At 39.7% G+C, this 13913-nt stretch overlaps 1 protein-coding gene across 2 annotated transcripts in view; it reads right to left on the bottom strand.

Annotated features, from left to right (window-relative positions):
* Positions 1-13913, bottom strand: part of TMEM108 (transmembrane protein 108) — a 162068-nt gene that overhangs the window by 144339 nt on the left and 3816 nt on the right. For both annotated transcript variants that reach the window (XM_058031870.1, XM_058031888.1), the window contains exon 2: positions 9939-10069. The gene's annotated coding sequence lies outside the window, so the exon portion shown is untranslated. The remainder of the gene's footprint in view (positions 1-9938; positions 10070-13913) is intronic.

Raw genomic sequence — 13913 nt, 5'->3', positions numbered from 1 at the left:
GCATAAATGAGAAAATGCCCTATGGATTCCCTTGAGGTGACATCTCCAATATCAAGTTAAAAAAGCAAACCAAACCAAAATTTAAAAAATCACCCCTCCAAATCAAACAAAACCAAAACTAAAATACAACTTAAAAATAAATTTAAAGAATACAGCTGTAACAGCTGCTGCCCTTCCCATGCAGCATTATGGTATCAGCTACTTTTACTGTTCCTGACCAGGATTTGTGCTCAGTGTATTATTCTGGAGCAGTCAATATGTTATTCTGGATGATGGTGATGTTAAAGCAAAGCACTGGGCAGCCTGGTCCTTAGTAAACTGAATTGGGCAAGCACTCTCAAAACAAAAAACTAAGCCTTTATTAGCTCCTTTTCTCATCACATTGTGTATGCCAGGAGGGAGATCTGAACAGAACCCACCCCTGCAGCCAGTTACTGTATTTAGAATGGGTCTGCAGTGCCAGAATGCAAAGAGGTGGATTACTTCTGACCTTTACCTAGTTACATGTATTCCCAGCTGTCAGCTACAGCTTGTAAGCTCCAGTGATAAGAAATCAGCTTTAACAGTCCTTTGGTGATCATGTTTTGCAAGTTTTGCTGCATTTAGAATGCAAAAATTATTATGTGGTATAAAAAAACCTGATTATACCTCACATGATAATCCAAACTATAGCAGAGAGAAGTTGTGCAGGCTCTCTAAAGAATGGGAATCTTAGCTTTTAACATCTACACAAAAAACTGAGGGTTGTGACACAGGGATGAGGAGAAAAAAAATGGTGTTGTGTTTTGGTTGATTTTCAAGAAACAAAACTAACAGAACTTAATTGCCTTGCAACATCAGTAAGGGCATTCCATTCCAAAAAGGTGCTTGAATGTTTCAATTTTCATGCAGTATTGACTACACAGCAAGGAGTTCAGTATAATTCCTAGTACATCTAACTTAAAAAGAAAGACAATGCAAACTCCTGTGGAAGAGATGTATTATTGCAACTCACTTAATTTAAAATTTTATTTAGAGTAAAGCTACTTCTTTGAAACAAAGGTAGAAAGAAGGTGGGATAAAGCAAATACACAGAAGGTCCAATGATGAAATCACTCTCCCAGGAGCTGAGACTCAGCTTCTATTTTTGTCATTCCTGTCATCATAGTATTAAGACCTTGGGAGGAGGATATATGATATGTGATGGGGCAACCTTCCATGATTTCACCCAACACCATACTTCCACTCATAAACAGTTAAAATAATTACAATATAACTACTCACAAGCACTGCCTAACACAGGTCAAATGCTGCCTCAGAAGGGTATTGTAAAGTTAAATAATTGCACACAAAACACTGGGAAAGCCTGAGGCTAGGTCACTGCATCACTGCAAGGTTGTGTGCACAGCCACTGAACAATATTACTGGAAGTTTGAAGAAAAATAGTGAATGATCCCATTGTTGCAATGGGTCTGTCATAATCCACGAGTATTCTACATCAGACGGGGTAATGAAGGCAATTCAGTAAGACAAAGGGTTAAACTGGAGATAAGAAGCACTGAAAAAAAATGTGTGGAAAAATTTTCACAGCTACCCTTCCTGCAATGTTTCAGTGAGTTCTCCTCTCCTCAAAGAAGAACTAACAATTAGTCTGTGAATATCCCCTGAGGATAGCTATCCATGTCAGATTTCAGGATATTAGATTAAACACAGAGCTTATGTTACTTGTGCAGAGTGTGAAAATTATCTTCCCGCCCCCTCAACGCCTTCCCCAACTGTCTCTCCCCAGCTCCCGCCTCGGCACCAAACTTCCGCGGCTGTGCTATCACACTGAGTGCTAAACTGGTTTTCTACTATTAGTTGCTGATATCTAAAATCACCTTTCCTTTTAAGAAGTCACTGCTGGCAGCCAGCTATCCAAACCTAATTCTTAGGGAGTTCTGCTGGTACTCTGTACCCTATGGTGCTTAGAAACTAAACACACATTTGGGAAAGGAGCCAATTATTTCTTTTTTGCTTCACTGAAACAGATGCACACCTTAGATGAGCTGGTGCCTCCAATATCTGAGGTAGTTAGAAATTTTCTGCAGTTTTGCAGGGAAAGATCTGCAGAATGGCTTCTTCTATGCCTGAACTGATCTACTGATCAGCCTAGACAGTTTTCATACTTGAAAGCAAACACTCTAGGGAAATTTTTACGGAATATTTCCCTTACATCACTTTTTTGTGCCTTTTCTACCTGTGCAGGAGAAAATCACAGCACTTCTGTCCCAGCAGCTGCTAATGTGAAGAGAGAAAGGACTGCTATTTCATTAGGACTGCTTTGCTCTGATCTGCCATGTGTCCAGCATATGAATTTTGGTCTTTTATTTCTGAGCTTACTTTAAAATACATTATACCAGTCACATCAGAAAGAAACCAGGCATTAAGTTTTCTCAACCTATTTCTGGCCGTGTTGTTGAAAATTACCACCTCCACTTCTTGCCAAAAATTTTTTAACAAGTTCCAGGTTTCCTTCATTCTTCCAAACCTGGAAGTCAGGTGTTCAGCAAACTGAATCATGAGACTGGCAACATTAAATTAGAAAAGATTCTGTATGGAACAAGACTGGAAACTCGGCAGATACCCAGCTGAAATTCCCTGGGAAGTTTTAAACAAGTGTGTGAAGAGCACAAAGCACAGGTTTCATATACATATACACATAAAATTGGTGCTGCAAAAGACAGAAATTATTTTAGCCATGCCTAGCAAGTTTAGTCCAGGACTACAGCAAGCTACCATTAGATTAAGAGACACCATGTAAATCTCTTTGATATGCATTTTGTGTATTACCTAAGTAAGACATAAGAAAAGCTACCTACTAGCATGAAAATGTGTTTGGTATTTTTGTGTTCGAGAAGCAGAATATTTCTACTTTTCCCTTGAGCAAAAGTTCAAGGGATGAGACAGTCCCAGGAGGGAAACACAAAGAAGATTCTACTTAGTGTAAAGCTGGATAAAAACAGATTGATCACCCATAAGCAGACAACTAAAATTAACCTGGAAAGGTGCAAGAAGATCAAAGAAGAATTTCAACAGCCTAAGGGGAAGGAAGAAAGATGTCACATCCTCCAAAAGGGAAAAAGTCATAAATGATGCCTTGCCTTAATGAAAGATGAAGAAAGATGCAGACTACTATTGAGAAACAGAAAACTGAAAAATACAGTATCATTAAATTGCCAAAGAAAGTACAAAATTAAAGTATGGTGGTTCCTGCCAATTGGTACCTGACAGCTTCCATTCCGAAAGCTATTAAGTTGTGTGATAGAATGAGGAAATAAAATAAACACTGTCTGCCTAAGACATCATGTTAAGAGAGACTGTACTCAAGGGCATGAAGATGACATTTCAAAAGAGAAAGAAACAATTGCAAATTAGTATCTTTATAGTGATAAGTAAAACATCTTTCAATTTAAAGAAAAGCTCTGAGAATAAGACTTTACATGAACCATTTTTGGAGCTGACTTTACCATAAGATAAGGCACGAGCAGCTAACAACACCAAATCAGAAAGAACAGAACAAGGTGACTCTCTGATGTCATTCTTAGCTTTGAAAGTCTCTTCTGGACAATGGTGTGGAAAATTAAAAAATATTCAGCATAAAAGACAGAGCAGCTGAACTACCTGAAGTTTATAGACAATATATCCTATCTGCAAAATATGACTAAGCTGAGCAAGGAAAGTCAGCACTGGATGCAGCTAAATGAGCAAGAAATACAATTCTTCAGAATATTCCAAAAAAAAAGGACTAGGACAAAGAATATAACTTTAAAAAAAGGACCAACCTTTTCCTTGAATAGCTATAAAAGAGAACATGAGTTGCGACATTGATGCATACAAAAGACAACCACAATAGAGGATTTAGGGAATTAAATACTTATTTGGTAGTTCACTAGGATGCCTAGACAATGCTGCCTGCTGCTCATGTTGTTCAAATGAGACCAAAGTTGTATAATACCAGCAGTCTGCATTTTTAACAATCTGGAGCTTCAGCAACTGCACATATATTTCTACCTCCTCATTTCATTCCCAAAGTCAAGCTATTACTCCATTCAACCAAAGGAAATATTTAAAGTAGATAATTAGGAAATTAGCTAAAGCCATGCAGAAAAAAAACCAAACAAAAACCCAATCAGATCCTGCAGCTAAGACCATGTTCGGATCATCTTTCATCTCACTTTCTAGCAAAAAACCACCACTGTGGCTTTTTCTGACATAGTGCATCATATCTATCAGTTTCCCATGTCTGCACACATTTAGAAAGAAGCCAACAGTTTAACTTTGAATCCCACACTGAAATGCATGAAAATAGGATTTTACAGAACATATAGAAGTCAAAATCTTTCCCAACTTTTTAAGCACTTTGATTTGACAACTCGGCAGTCAGCAAGCTTTTCACACCCATAAACATCCCCAATAGTTGCAAAAGAGGATGCTGGCTTTCAGATGTGAAATTTCACTTCAAGTGCTTCTCCCTTCCTGCTTGCAGGCATTCCCTTGACTTCTTAGCACTGCTGTTGGCATGCTAAGTGCCAAAAGACAGGTTTTGAAAAAGAATGTTACTTTGCTTTTGCAAAGGCTTGTTTTTAAGCAGTTTAACATCTAACTAAATCTAAGCAATCATGACACACATGTAAGGAAGAATAAAAAACAAGAGGAAAACAGAAACAAAAAAGAAAAGGTTAAATCACAAATAGAGTATTAAAATTTTCCTTCAAGTAATCTAACATGCAATTAATAGCCCAGATACAAAAACAAATACACAGGTCACTCTGTATGGATTTTCTATACTGACTTAATTTCCTGCATGAGGATCTTAATTTATAGGGACCTCTTTAGCACAAAGTGATGCTATCTCAGCTGCAATTTCACCTTTGCAGACAGATTAGAGTTTAGAAGTTCAGTGTGTCCTGCTTCTTGAAAACTGAGTCTCTTGAATTTCTGTAGCTCTCTGTTCTCCATTTACTATTTTCAGTTCTCTTCCTGAAGAGCGAAGAGTTGAAGTGTGACATTTTTACTCACTTTATATCTGACCTAGAAATGCACAGCTGAAATTTAACAGACTGATCCTTAATCTGAGGACAGGTATGGCATGGCCCACTCATTCTGCAGAAAAATCAGCCCATGCATGTAAAAGTATAGCCAGGTCTGGTGCTTATTTGTAGAAGTGGAATTTAGTTCTCTGCTTTGCATGATCATCCTGGGCTAATCTCAGTGGCCATCTGTATGGAGGGGTGGGATAAGGGCATTTCCCCACCCCACAGAGCTGATACAAGGTTGTCCTCAAAACTATGGCTCATTATGGATTGTGAGGAACCGGAGGCTATATAAGTAAATACCTAAACGTCTCCCTTTGTTTCTATGTTTGGTGAGAAACCAGAGGGAGCACTATGACATCCTGCACAGCCAGGCTCCTGCTCCTTTCTTTCTGCCAGTACTGATGGACCCTCTTAGATTAGTCTCACAGCAAGTTCATCTTTTTTATCAGATTTCACAGTCTGATTTTACACAGTATACCAGTTTATTTTCCATACCAGATACTGAACAAGAGATCATAATCCCAAACATCCTCCAGTTAATGGTGAATTCCCCACCACACTTGACAACATTTAACTGCACCCAAAAGACTTTTCATCCCTACTGTCTCCTACCACCCCAAAAGATACACTGTCACTTATTAGTGATAGAAATAGTAATCAAACTTGTCAGGGCCAGATCACAACCTGGAGTGAATTATGTATTTTCAGTGTCACCAACATGAACAAAATGCTATCAAAACAACTTTACTTTCCACCTAATCACCAAGAAATAAATGTTGCATCTCACACGCAGCTTGAATACATGAATAAGTAGCAACAAGTGTTTCGATATTCTTTACTAAAGAATACGGAATACTTTTCTTTTAGAAACAAATTGAAATCAAAGTTGAAACAATTCCCCATCAAAACAAAAAAAATTCTTTTTGCGTGTTTAGACTGTAAACTGTGCCTTTTTTCCTTTTTTCCTTTTGATGGGTTTTGAATATAATATTCTGTGACTAGTGACCAGTATTAATAGTATTAGAGGCAAGAACAAACACACCTGATCATTAGGTGACTCTGTTGTTACTTCTGTATCTTAATGTCTGCTTTGGGAGGGCTGACTTGTGAAGCTAACTCCTTCAGGATTTGGCTCATAAAGGATCAGTGACTTCTAGCATGCTTTAGAGTAGCAACAGGGGAAAAACCTGGTGTTGCTAGCTGCTATCTCATCTTTTTACTTCAGGCAGCACTGGGAAACATTGCAAGGCAGAATTTATCACTGGGGACAAGGGATCAAGAGAGCTGAAATTAGAAAAGACAGTTTGGCTGCTTTCAGTTCAAGTGGAAGTATTATGAAAAAGTGTTCCGAATTATGTCACACGGGGCAAATGTCACTGCAGTTAGTAAGAACTTACTGTGCCAGCAAATGTCAGGACAAATTACACAGCAGGACAGGCAAGATGTATGTCACATTCACTTCCAAAAGGAAAAGGCTTCCCCCCACTGCCAAGAACCTGCTCCCATTTCCAAGCTGATTTAAATCAAATTGCTCTTATTCAAATCAAAACAGCATAGATGGAGTACTACAGTGACACGATGTGCAGTTCTTCAGATCCTTCCCCACTTGCATGGATGAAAGGCTTTGATTCTCTACCACCTTAAAACACTATCACCTCAAGGCTACCGAGTTGTGTATGTAAATGGCTGCCTGCAGGTTCCGGAAGGCACTGCTTACTATGCTGATGAAAAATGTCTCACTGTCCCTATGCTCCTGGGTCATACCCATCCAGTCTTTCTTGCCTCTTTGATCATATATTCTTTGCAGAAAGATGCATTTTCTCTTTATGTGGGACCCAACACAGTACGAAAAACAACTGAGGTCTCATCAAGGCTAGAAAAGTGAATAATAGGTACATAAAATTCAGTGCACCAGAAAGGAGGAAGACAGGACTAAGTCATTAGCAAAATATTTTTTTTAAATTGAAGTATAAGGAAGTCTTCTGCTGGACTGCAAACTCCTAGCAAAGTGAACTCATTTTGATTCAGCTAACCTTAGTTTAAAAACAAATGTTTCAATTAAAAATTATCAGTGCTTCAATATGGAGAAAAAACATGTCCTTATGTTCTACAGAGGAAATAAACAAACAAACAAAAAACCCACAACAAAACTAGAGCTACAAAATATTTGGATGAGCTGAAGAAAATGTTTATTCAATTTTTAACTTTTCTAATCTATGATTTTCAGAGGTTTGCAGGCCTTCATTTTCATGACATGAATATTAGCTGAAACTCACCTAGCTTCTTGTAATATTGGAGTATTTGTGTTGGGTATAAACTAGAAGGTCATTTTTTCCTTCACTTCCTAAGCTTTATCTGGTTTCTCAATCATTTCTCAGCCAAAACTGGATAAACATGGCCAAAGGGTTATCAAGAATAATCCCCACAAACAAATCACAATTTAAAAGCTTAGGAATTCAAAGTCTGGCTTTGATTTAAGCCAGTATTACATCCAATTATTTTTTCTATCCAACAGCTGCAGGCTACCATCAAGAATCACTATACAACATATATTATATAAACTGTACTATATATACCATACCAATACCAAGAGTATAGATGTAGTAGATCATCTCAGGTGCTTTAAAGCAGGGCATGCACAGCACTGAAAGATCAATGAAGTTTTAGGTGAAGACCAAGATGGTTCACAGAGGTAGCTGAGTTGCAAGCTCACATTTTCACACAGCAGCACTGCAGGGATGACAGCCTTTGGCAAATGAAAAGTAACAAAGCAACTCTGGGGCTCTAACAACATTTCTGCTGTGAAGCAGCACCAATAAATCCAGTTAACTAAGACACTGCAGAATACTCTGACCTGGTACATTTTTCTTAGCCACTAGTACAAGTTCTCCTCAGATACTCAGATACTCAATTTGTGTGCAACTCTGTCATTGACTGGTGTTCTGAATGGCTGGGCTTGAGCTATGTCTGTGTAAGCACAATTTGCCTCCATGCATTCAGCCTCTATCCCCAGAAGGGCTGCTGCAAGAATGCAAATCCTATTTGGAAGGATTACTTGCCACGCAACAGCCAGAGGCCCTGTCCAAGGCTGGGCTCCCTGCTGTGCCAAGAAACACAAACTCAGGAAGCTCTGATCCAGAGAAGGACATGATTACAGCAGGCAAGGTGGCACAGGAAATGGCATTGTCCCTTCTCACAGGCAGAACCAAAGCTGCCACTCCCCATCCCCCTGCACACACCTGGTGTAAAGGTGTTCAAACAGGAAAGCACAGACCAGCAGGCATTTGTACTTGTGGGAGCTGGCAACAACTGGGGGCAAAACAGATTCCACTGGGGCATTTGAGTGTGGACACCAGGGGTTACACAACCACCTGGTAGACGAAATAAAACTCTCTAGAGAAATGCCTGTTATCTAGAACAGATCCTACAGTTTTTTATGATCCATGTGCATTCCTTCCTAACAAGAGTTGTGGAAAATTACTGGAATGTCCCAAGTGCTCAAGTGTTTGAATGTGTTTTTCCTTTTAAGTTGTATCTGCCTATTGCTTATCTTTGCATTTTCTGAATACTTTACACATGTCATTCCTGTTATTTCAGCATGCAAGGGAGCCCCCCCACTATATATCTACAGGATGCAGTGCCACAGTCTGTTACAGTCCCCACCTAAGGATCTCTTCAATTTAGTTCTTCCACAAAAGAAGGAGACTGGTTATCTCACACTTGTGGAAATGGCAGACTGATAACACTGGTGCTCATATTTCCATACAGAATAGAAGAAATGGCAGAGCACTGCACAGGATTGTTCCCTTATCACTCAACACTGGCTGGGGAAAATGGAGAAATTAAGAGTTGCACTGACTTGAGCTGAAAGTCCTCTCTTCAGCTGCTCTGGGTTAAAGTAGAGACCAGCTAAGCCCAGATGCCTCTTTTTCCAACTGCTCAGCTGCTTGATTTGAGCTCTTGAGTAACACAGAGCTGGTATGGTTTTGTGTTTGCTTTGTAGCAAACTTGTCTTGATCCAAATTGTTAAAATACGAAGTCCCACATAGCCACTCCTCAGACACACAGAACTACATAATCTCGAAAATGAGAAATTTTACTTTGAAACAAGTTCAGTTAATGTGTTTCTCAAGTGTTTCTACCAGCTTCAAGTAGCTTTTTGAAATTCTGTGTTTTGTACCTTCCCTGAAAATAACTCAGTAAAGGAAACATTCAGAGTAAGTGAGATTATATCTGGGCATCAGGCAAAAGATGCCCAGCAAATCTATCAAGCTCTCCACCACCTTCAGTTTAGACCAGTAAGTAAATAATTTTACTGGTAGAGGAAAAAAAAAAAAGGAAAATCAAGCAGGTTTTGTAAACAAACCATATACCAATCCTGAAAGTGAAAAATGAAAACTGTACAAAGAAAACAGCAAAACTTGCATCTCCAGTCAGAGACATGTTATGGCATTTAGTTTAGAGATCTTTTCTCCTGATTAGCTGCTAAACTACGTACAGGTTTCAAATCTACTTCAATCTACAGCAATTAATAAGCACATAAAAAGATGCCTTAGGTGAGCAGGAAGGTCTTCTATTAGCACATGCTAAAAATAGACAACCTGTAGAGCTATCTGAGCAGGTACTTCGTATAATAAAACTTGGAATTTTACAGGCCCCAAGGATCCAAATTTATCATTGGCTTTTGAAGTTTTAGGCTTTTTTGGGTCTGCATATCATCCACTTACGTCACTAATAACTGGCCACAGTTATTAGCAGTCAGACACTAGGCTGAACAAGCTTTGGAGAGCACATCCACTACCATCTTGGGCAGTGCCACAAAAGGGAGCTGCACTGCACTGAAGAGACACAAAGCAGCAGAAAAATCCATTTGTGCCTTACCTTGTAAGGGGAAGAGCAGATGCCTTCAAACATATCTATATCCACACAGTCCATTGGTTCAGACCTTCCTGGTGATCAAATCTCTTCCAGCTTCTTCCTTTCTTATTTTTTAATCTGCCAGCTGGTGCAACCTGTAAATTTACAGAAGTGGGTGTATTATTCCAAGATGTTTATTCATCTCATTTTATAAGGCATTCAATTTAAATACATATGGCTCTGTGCCATGTGGCTCCTATTGCTCTCCAGAGCTTTCAGTGTAATGGATTACAGACCACATTGTTTCTGTAGGTTATTGATTTTTAGGTGTATAAGTAGAAGACTCTAGGATTTCTTTGCAGACTCAGACTTTCCAGACTGTCACATTCCATATGTGTATATCCTACAGATTTCCCAACATGCTCCTAATGTTAAGAAATTCAAACACTTAACAAAAAAAACATGACACGATTTGTATCTCTGAATCATCAATTTCTTTGTTAATTTATCTGTTAAAGGTTGACTCTTGATTCTTGTGGAAAGAGACTAAATTCAATTTAAATACTAGTTTCAGAATAAGAATGCTACTAATCTGAGAAACTGGAGGTTGACAGACTGGCCAAGATTTATACTCAGCAATCAAGGTAATAAAAAACAAAAAACCTTCCCAAAAAGTGACCCTGGCCACTTTTCAATGGTTTTTAGGAACAAAATGAATTAGTGGGACAGCAGGAAAATTCAGTCAAAGATTTTTTTTTAACTACTCCTCCTCCTACTGAGGAATCTACTCAGTAAATTCCTCAGATGGAACAGTAGATTCCTCAAATGTATCCAGAGCTGCAGTGCCTTCCAGGTATCTAAATTTGGTCATCTGAACCAGAAGGACTTCTGAAAACCAAGCAACAGGTTCTCTGCTTATACTCTTTTCCTCTGTGAAAGCTATGAGGGAGTCACTTATATATGCTTGACTCCCCACTGCACTGTGTTCAGCATATAGAGCATTACCTCTGTACCTGACACCCCTCCCCAGCATCTTGATCCCCATATGCAGGATCCACAAGCAGGACACATTTTCATGGTAGATTTTGCAAAAAACATGTTGCAGTTTTCATGGAAGTTCAATTAAACAGCAGAGGGTAATTATCTGTTTACTGGCAGACAGGCAGCCCATGTTAGTTCAAGAGCTGCTTTGCTGGGCTGTATTCAACTGCTCAAACAACTGTTTCATTATGAGATTTCACCAGACACCCCTGGCTCCAGCATCATGGCACAGAAAATGGGATGCATATTTGCTGCTTTCCACATTTTGGCTCCTGCTGCTTAAAAGCCATCCCTGCTCTCCACAGAAATTGTTCATGAGTATTTCAAAGGTTAGTATAGCTTCACGTATATGGGGTTTGCAGTATGCATATCCTCTGTAGGCTGCTCTCTCCCTCCCTTTTTATGATGGAAAATTGAAAATTAATTCACTTCAGTCAGAATGTCTAAAAATCCTAAGTGGTGACACTTTATACTATATGAACCACTTGTAGCCTTACATCCTGATGTAAATCGTCACCATGAAGGGTGGCACACACAGCCACCCCATCCCTGCATGCCACACACTGATGGCACATGTTATATCTGGTTTGATTTTTATTCAAACCTGAAACTCCTGATAGAGCCAGAAAAAGCCTTGATCCTGGCACATATTTTAAGGTATCTGTGCCTCTGCCTTGATGCAGACAGATCTCGGATCTGAAAGGTCACACACAATTATCTGAGAATCCTTGATTTTCAATCTCAGAGAAATAACAACATTACACAACATTTTACTCCCAACAAGTTTCAGGACTTGGTTTCTATGAAGTAAAAGGTTTGTCCTTCTGAAGTACTGAATAAAATGACAGTCATGACCTAATGTAGGGAAAAAATACAACACACACTCTTGCAAATTAAGCACCACAATGCAAACTGCTAGGAAAAAAACCTGAAAATGCCACACTACACAGGTTATCTGAACATTTGAAGGCGTTATTTGTATTCAACCTCTGATTTTGGACCTCTCTAATTAGAAGAAATCCACCTTCATGACAGTGGAGCATGCAGAGACTGGCATGAGGAAGAGCTTGCATTGCAATTCCACTATATATTACAATTTCTGCAGCATGCTTGTGCTGGGATTTTGGCATAATACTGTGTTACTCTTTCAGAATACAATTCCAACATAATGTCAAATACAATGACTTGTACTTTATACTTATACCTTATACTTTACTTCAAATAAGTAAATCTGGTCTTAGTACATGAAACCCTCCTGCCATCTCAGGCTTGTTGGATGGACCAGGGCCTGTAGGTCAGGAAAGGCAGCCAGCATATTTATTGTGATCAATCTCTATTTCCCTGTAACAGCAAGGAGTCCTGAAGCAAGCAGGGTTCAGACAGAGGTGAGTGGCTGCTGTCTCTTGAATGGTGGGTGCTTCGAAGAGGATCTTCACTGAAACATGGACTAGGACAACTCGACTTGGCAGAGAGGCAGCAGGTTAAGAAAAGGGACATCTGAGACACAGGCCTTGGCATGTGCCTGGATGAAAGTAAAGAGAATTTTGATGGCATTGTTCTAACACCTTACCATGGATCACACTTCTGGTGACTTTGAAAAGGAAAATCATATTTTTTGTTTCTTGGGTGACTTTTCATCTTCTGGAAGAAAAAAACCAAAGTACAAGTGGTGGACAGATACTGCTCCATTGACTTTGAGTGACCTATTTACAGTGGATGTGGGCATGGGCTAATGATAAGGACAAGCAGCAACTACTTCTGAGCTAGGAAAGACTCCAAGTGGTTGGAGTCTTTGTGATTTCCAAACACCAAGGAATTCTATGCTCCAATGTACAAGTGTTATGAAACACCAGAATCAACCTCATCGCACAACCTCCATTTTACAACCACCATAAAGGACTCTTAAATGTAGTCCTGCACCATCTACTCTAGAGCACTACCACTAGATTAAAATATGAATGCCAGTGATCCTCTAAGTGACCACAGAAGGCTTCTCTCACCCACGTCTTCCATAACTAACGTATCATACTAGTGACTTGTCATAAAACTATTGTTGTTCCTTTAGGAATCATGACGTTTTACTGAAAGGCCATTCCTGGAAAAGCCTGCCTTAATAAGCTTAATAAGGCAAAGTGAGCTGCCCAGCCAAACCTTTTATTAAATCACACCAAAACTGCCTGAATTTATGCCATTGCAAAGACTGGCTGCCCTGGAAGCGTATGTACCAACCTCAGAGGAAAAACTCACACATCCTTGTTGATTCATACTAATGTCATTGTTTACAATGACAGGATGCATTAAATCCTGCTTCAATTACCAGGCATAAAAGCACTTGTGGGTTGACATGTGGTCTTCCCTCAACAGCACTATAATGGGGCTGAGGTAAACCAGCCTGCTGCAAACAGCATAATGTCTCCAGATGCCTGCATTCCTCTGCACACCCCACCCACCTCCCATCAGGTCTCCTACTCTTTTCCCTTTGTCATTTTCTCTTCTTCCCACCTTTCTGTTTAGCCCTCCCTCTCCTTTTGTGCTAGCAGAGGTTAGAGGGCAACTGGCTAGCAAAATGGATTTACTGAGCAAGACCTGGGACTCTCAGTGGACAAGGTGACCATAGACAAGGAGAATGCCCACGTGACAAAGAAGGGACAGCAAAGAAGAGGAAGCCAAGCTCTTCTCAGGGGCTCACTGAAAGAACAAGATGCAACAGACACAACTGAAAACATAAGCAACTGCATTTAAACAGAAGAAAACTCAGTGTGAGATTGGTCCAACACACATGCAGGTGACCCAGAGAGGCACTGGAGTCTCCAACCCCAGAGACTAGAGACAGTGAAAACTCAGCTGCACACTGTCCTGTGCACCCCGCTCTAGATGTTTTGAGCAAAGGGTTGGCTACACAACATCCAGAGGTTCCTGCAACCTCAGCAGTTCTACGACCCTGTAAACAGAGCCCTG

Source organism: Melospiza georgiana, chromosome 1, assembly GCF_028018845.1.
Source record: "Melospiza georgiana isolate bMelGeo1 chromosome 1, bMelGeo1.pri, whole genome shotgun sequence".
NCBI lineage: Eukaryota > Metazoa > Chordata > Aves > Passeriformes > Passerellidae > Melospiza > Melospiza georgiana.
Note: the sequence above shows the minus strand (reverse complement) of the source record. Positions and strands in the feature narration are given on the sequence as shown.